This window comes from Cavia porcellus, unplaced genomic scaffold, assembly GCF_034190915.1.
Source record: "Cavia porcellus strain 051 isolate PalLab524CR breed Dunkin Hartley unplaced genomic scaffold, mCavPor4.1 scaffold_12, whole genome shotgun sequence".
Taxonomy (NCBI): domain Eukaryota; kingdom Metazoa; phylum Chordata; class Mammalia; order Rodentia; family Caviidae; genus Cavia; species Cavia porcellus.
The window spans coordinates 6,008,340-6,014,339 of record NW_026947495.1 but is presented as its reverse complement, the minus strand read 5'-3'; the positions used below and the strand labels follow the sequence as shown (position 1 = coordinate 6,014,339).

The following is a 6,000-nucleotide window of genomic DNA, read 5'->3' as shown; positions in this document are numbered from 1 at the left end:
TGGGCAAAGGTCCTAAACAGACGTGTCTCCAAAGATGATATATAAATTATTAATACTAATATGAAAAATGCTTAACATCCAGGAAATACAAATCAAAACCACAATGAGATACAACCTCACATAGGATGGTTATTAAAAAGAACAAAGATAAGAAATGCTAGCGAGCATGTAGAGAACAAAGAACTCTTGTGTACTTTTAGTAGGAATGGAAATTGGTACAGGCTTTAATGGAAAACAGGATACTAAGTCTTCAAAAAATTAAATGTAGTGCTCACTTTGGCAGCACATATATTAAAACTGGAACGATACAGAGATTAGCATTGTCCCTGTGCAAGGAAGACACACAAATTTGTGAAGCGTTCCATATTTTAAAAAATTAAATATAGAGTCTCATGATCTGGTAATTTCACTTCTGGGAATATACTCAAAGATAATGAAATCTGTATCTATAAGAGATAACTGTAATCTTATATTCAATGCAGCAGTACCCATAATAGCCAAGATATGGGATCAAGTGTCTACTCATAGATGAATGAACAAAGAAAATGAAATACACATATGTGTCTATATGGGTACATATGTGGGGTACACATACCAGTCTCACAAAAAGAAATCCCATAATTTATAACAATACTATCAAGTATGTGATGCTAGCTAAAATCAGCCAGGTACAGTAGGTTGAATAGTACATACTGTCATTTAAATAATCTAAAACAGTAAAACCTTGTAGGAGCAGATGAACCTGCAACCCACTGGAAAGGATGGAACCAATTGTTGCTCTCAACCCATGCTGCACCTTGGATTCTACAGGCATCCAGCAATAACAAGCTGGCTGTGTGCTTTGTTTCCCTTTGCCACAGGACAACGGAGATACCAACCAACTGGTTAACACAATTGTGGACAAGGCCAACACCTGGCTAAGATAAGCTGAGGGCTGGCAGATACAGGGAGAAATTTCAGACCTGGTTAGCAGCACTAGCCCCAAGAGAAGCCTACAGCAACTTTAAACTATAAAAATATCATGGGGTTTTTCTCTAAAAGTGACTCCTTCATTTGTAGGCTAGTGCTGGAGAAGAAATTCAGTACAGCATCTGCCATATTCCACAGTATTTACTAGAAGACTCCATTTGGGGAGAAGGTAGGATTGAGGCACAGAACAACTCTACTTCAGGATTCCCAGCATTACCCTCCAACAGTGGCAGGGTGATGGGCAGCCAAGGGAATCAGCTGTAGAGAAGGTGCAGGCTAGCCCAGGAGAGACAAGGGCTCTGCTCTCTATCATCAGAAGCCAGGCCCTACAAGTGTGCTTTTCAGAGGTGGTTGGATCTGAAAGTGCAAGCTTTAGGCCCATCAGTCTGCATGAACCCCTCACCCCCTGCCTACGCACAGCAGAGACCAGTGGTCTGATCGCTCTTCCCATCTACCTACGTAGGCAAGGACACACTTGGTTTAGACAGTTGAAACGGCCTGGGACGTAGAGCAGAGAGGCCTCAGGAAAAGGAGGCCACCTCATAAACCCATAGGCCATGAAGCTAGGCGGAGAAAATCACGATTAGATGGGTCTAAGACTACAGCTCTTGAAAGAAATCAACCAAAAATAGAGAAAATTTTTTGACTCAATTTTTTCTTTATTTTCCTTCAATGGTCTTTTTTAAAGGGTCAGAGTTTTTGTTTTATTTTATTCATTAAATTTTTTTTCCCTTTTCTTTATATTACTGTTGTTAATTCTTTTGCTTATTTGGTCTTTTCTATTACTTTTTATCTCACACTATTTCCTTTTACTTGACAAGATTATCTCATTTTTCTCTGCTCTGCACTTCCATTGATTTTTAAAATTTTACTGTTTTCATTTTTTTGTTCTGCACCCCTTCTGTCTGTGCTAGTATAACCATTAGGGTTTGAGTTTTTCAATAGCTTGTTTAACTCTATGCTATTACTATTGGATATTATTTTATTGCTAACAGATATAGTTGTTGAATTCAGTAGATATTTACTGTATGTCAATGTTTGGTTTGTCTTAGTGTTTATAGTATACCCCCACCAAATCATGGTTCAGAATTTGCAGCGCCACTCAAGGATTTCTTTCTTCAAACTTAGTAATTGTTCATGGAGACCCCTGCAATTTTGTAGAAACTTCAAGTATCTACAATTGGGAAGGAGGGGGAGGGGGTTTGGGGGAAGGGTAAGAGGTTTGAAAGCAGCCAATCTGAGAGCATTATTTAGTTGTCATTGCTGCTGATAGGCTGCTACCCTGTAATACACTTCTGGTAAATGCACCAGCATTCCTGCATTATAACAGCTGTTCCATGTGTATTCTCTTTAGTATTCTCAATTTTGTTCTTAAAGCCCTATGAGATCTGAGATGCCAACAAACACCCTGCATCTTCTAAGGCTTTATAAATATAATAAATTAAATTATGTAAGTGTGCAAGGTATAGCATATTTATGATTTAAAGTATAAAAATAGGCATTTTTATGACCATATCTGAAATTTGTGATTTTTCCACAATTTGAATGTACTCTAGGAATATAATCCCTGTAAATTACAGGGTTTCATTGTGTACTGTAATTATAGATTTCTTTTCTGTGGTTCATTATTGGTTTTTAGGATATGCTAATATCCAGCTTATCTTTGATGCTATTATTGTTGCTAACTTTACTGCTACTGCCAAGGTGACATAGTTGTTGCTATTAAATCATTTTCTTTATGTGCCAGTGCCTGGACTGCCTTTGAGTCATTAACAGTACTGCAGTCCATTCCCAGAAAAGTAGGTGCTGAACTAACTATACTGCAGTCTCCTCTCCCAAATTAATGAAGGTGCTAGATCATGGGACAGAGGCAAAGGCCTACAGTTAGCCATGCCCAGAGGGCATGCTCACACCAAAGAGAAAAGAAGATACTAAAGAAGTCATCCTACTAACAACAATGTCTTGTACTACAATCAACTGCAAACCTCAGGACAAAATAAAACAAAACAAAAAATAGAAACATGAGAAGACAAGGTGACAAAACCAACTCCAAAAACTACCTTCCTCAAGCTGATCCATGGGATACTGGGGAGATGAAACCAAAAGCCACACAGCTGATTTATTCAAAATAATAAGAGATAAAAAAAATAGAACTATAAGATGCTTGGTAAGCTCAAAAAAACATGTATCTAAACAGGTACTATAATGGACTAAATAAAACTATCAACAATTTTACAGAAGACACTAGTAAAAAGCTAGCTATATTAAACAAAATGATATAAAACACAAACAACCAGTTTAGCAAAGAATAAAATCAATGAAAAGGTACAAAATAGAAATTCAGGAGATTAAACATTCTACATTTGGGGGATGCACAGTGCGAGTGCTGCCACTTTCAGCTCCTCATACATCCTCGTTGCACTGCTTCAACACCACAGCCCAGTCACACAAAGATTCCATAACCTTTCCGAGTACTTTGGAGCCACGCATGGTGATGCACATTTGTAATCCCAGCACTCTGGGAGAAAAGAGGACTGCAATTTTGAGCCCAGCATAGGCAATATAGGGAGACTGTCTCAAAATAAAAAATGATATAGCTCAATGCAAAGGGCCTGAGTTCAATTCTCAGATTGCTATATAAGTTAATTAATAAAAATTTAAACAACATAGTATTTCTATTTATTCAGGAAGACAGTTTTTTCCTTTGACAGTTTGTAGTCAGCATTCAGAACCTCTGTTCTCAACATCTCCAGTACAAGTGTTAAGCAGTGGGATGCGCTAGTCATACACTGGAATGAGTATAGCAATGTGAAGAAGAGGAGGTAAGTGGGTCCCCTTCATCCAGGAAGGATCTAAAGTGAGAGTTGAAGCACACAGGGAGAGCAAAGAGACAAACTTCAAAAAGGAGGTATCAGGCAGTACCTTCTCCCTGAGTTGGGATTCACTGCATTGGAGGAGCCATTCAACCTGCTGACACACAATGACTACCGATAACCCCAGAGACCTCCAGAGAGATGCAGCAGTACAACAGAGTGGATGCATAGTGAGTGGACCAGACCTGGTCACCCCCTTAGAGAGGTCAACTGTCCAGAAGCCATCTTGAAGGGGACCAATTGAGCTTGGAACTCTGAAAAAATACTGGCTCAATTTACTAGTTCCTGGTAGAATTCAAGGCCATAGAAGGTATGCTGACTGCTTAGGCTGAAGTCTGGTTCCAGCCTGACAGCCAGAAACCAGCCTGAACTTCAGCATAAATGAAGATGCAGCTCACTAAGACTATCCACTACCCTGCCTAGAATCTGCAACTAGCTTGCTGGGATTAATCAATGTGGATCTGGGCTCTATTTGACTACTGTCTGCCAGTGACAGTAAAGACATGCCCTGAAGTAGACATTTTTTAAAATTTCCTCTCATCTTTTTTCTTCATTGTTTGATCTTGTTTTTATAAATGTGAACTTGGTTTCTAATTATTTTATGGTGGTTGTTCTGTTCTGCTCTTCATTTTATTTCTTTGTTCTCTTTCCCTCTAGTCTTCTGCACCAGTTTCCAAAAGTTTGCATGATCGTTTGTCCTCCAGCCTTGTTTATAATCTCTTCTTCTCCTTATATTTCTCTATTCCCCCATTCCTTTCACATTTTCTCACCTGAGGTAAAACTAGAATATTGAGAGCTTGTTTACTACATAGTTTTAGGTTTTTTTTTTTTAAAGGAAATAGGACAGAATAAAAGAAAACAGTGACAAGATAGTAGGAAATACACAACAGATACTATATTGAATATTATTATCCTCTGACTTTAGGCTTGCAAAGTCTATCAAACAATCCAAGCATTAGGTTGTTTCCTTATTTCAGTTGTTATTATCTCAGCATGTGTTACTCCAAATCAGCTGGTTGCTTATGGGAGGGCTGTGTGTTACTTCTCTCAGCTTATGCAGCGACTGGCTCACAGTGAGGGGCCTTCTTCCTGGTTCTCCCTGGCAGCACGGCTGTTATTGGTGTCTTCTAGTTTGTTATAGATATTGTTATATAACCACAAATCTAGTTCATATAGTTAAAGGTGGTAAGTTAATGGTTATGATTACCTCAGTTTGTCATTTTTAAGGCAGATTTGAAGCGACTGTTATTATTGATTATACCATTTCAGCCAAAGTGACATAATTATTCAAACCAGTTGCATTTCCTTGTATAACATGACTGAGAACTGCCTAAGGGTGACAGAAAATATTGTGGACCAGTGCCAAAGAACCAGTGGCTAGGCCAACCAGGCAGCAACTTGTCAGCTCTAATAAATTGAAGAGGTGGGATCTCTTTTTATTTAAAGAAAAAAAAGGGTAGAATACAGAATTTAAAAAATTAACACTAAGAAATTGCTAGTTGATTTATTACATATAGTTATCCTAGAAAGTTGTTCAAGTTACAAAAATCAACCCATAAAAAGTGGATAGACACTCAAACATTGACAGTACAAACCATTTTGTTCAATGATCCAATAAAAATTTAGTAATATGTCCTTTATCTTACACTTATACATACAATTATCTTTAGAGCACTTTCCTTCCCTTTCCCTTTTCCTTTCCCAATATCTATTATACATTTTGGATCTTATTATTCTTTCAGGTTTTTACACTAGAGAGACAATGTGATATTTGCAAATGTGAGTCTTATTTATTTCACTTGTGAGGATAGTCTCAACTTGCCTCCATTTACCTATAAAGGCCTCAGGATCATCTTTTTTTATAGCTGAGTAAACCCCATTATATAAAAATACCACATCTTTTTCAACCACTCTGCGGTTGATGGGCACCTTGGTTGTTTCCAAGATTTAGCTATTACAAATTGTGTTGCTATGAACATGGGTATACATATATCACTGTGATGTGATCTTTTCAGTTTGTCTGGAAAAATACCCAGGAGGGGAATATCTGGCTTGAATGGAATATCCAATCCTAGTTTTTTGAGGAATCTACACACTGATTACCAGTCGACACTCCCACCAACAGTGGAGAAGTGTTTCTTTTTCCCCACAGCCTCAC

At 38.0% G+C, this 6,000-nt stretch overlaps 1 non-coding gene across 1 annotated transcript; it reads left to right on the top strand.

Annotated features, from left to right (window-relative positions):
• Positions 1 to 267: 267 nt before the first annotated feature.
• Positions 268 to 371, top strand: LOC111754215 (U6 spliceosomal RNA). Its single transcript, XR_002788921.1, has one exon. It is a non-coding gene; the product is annotated as a U6 spliceosomal RNA (small nuclear RNA).
• Positions 372 to 6,000: the final 5,629 nt, after the last annotated feature.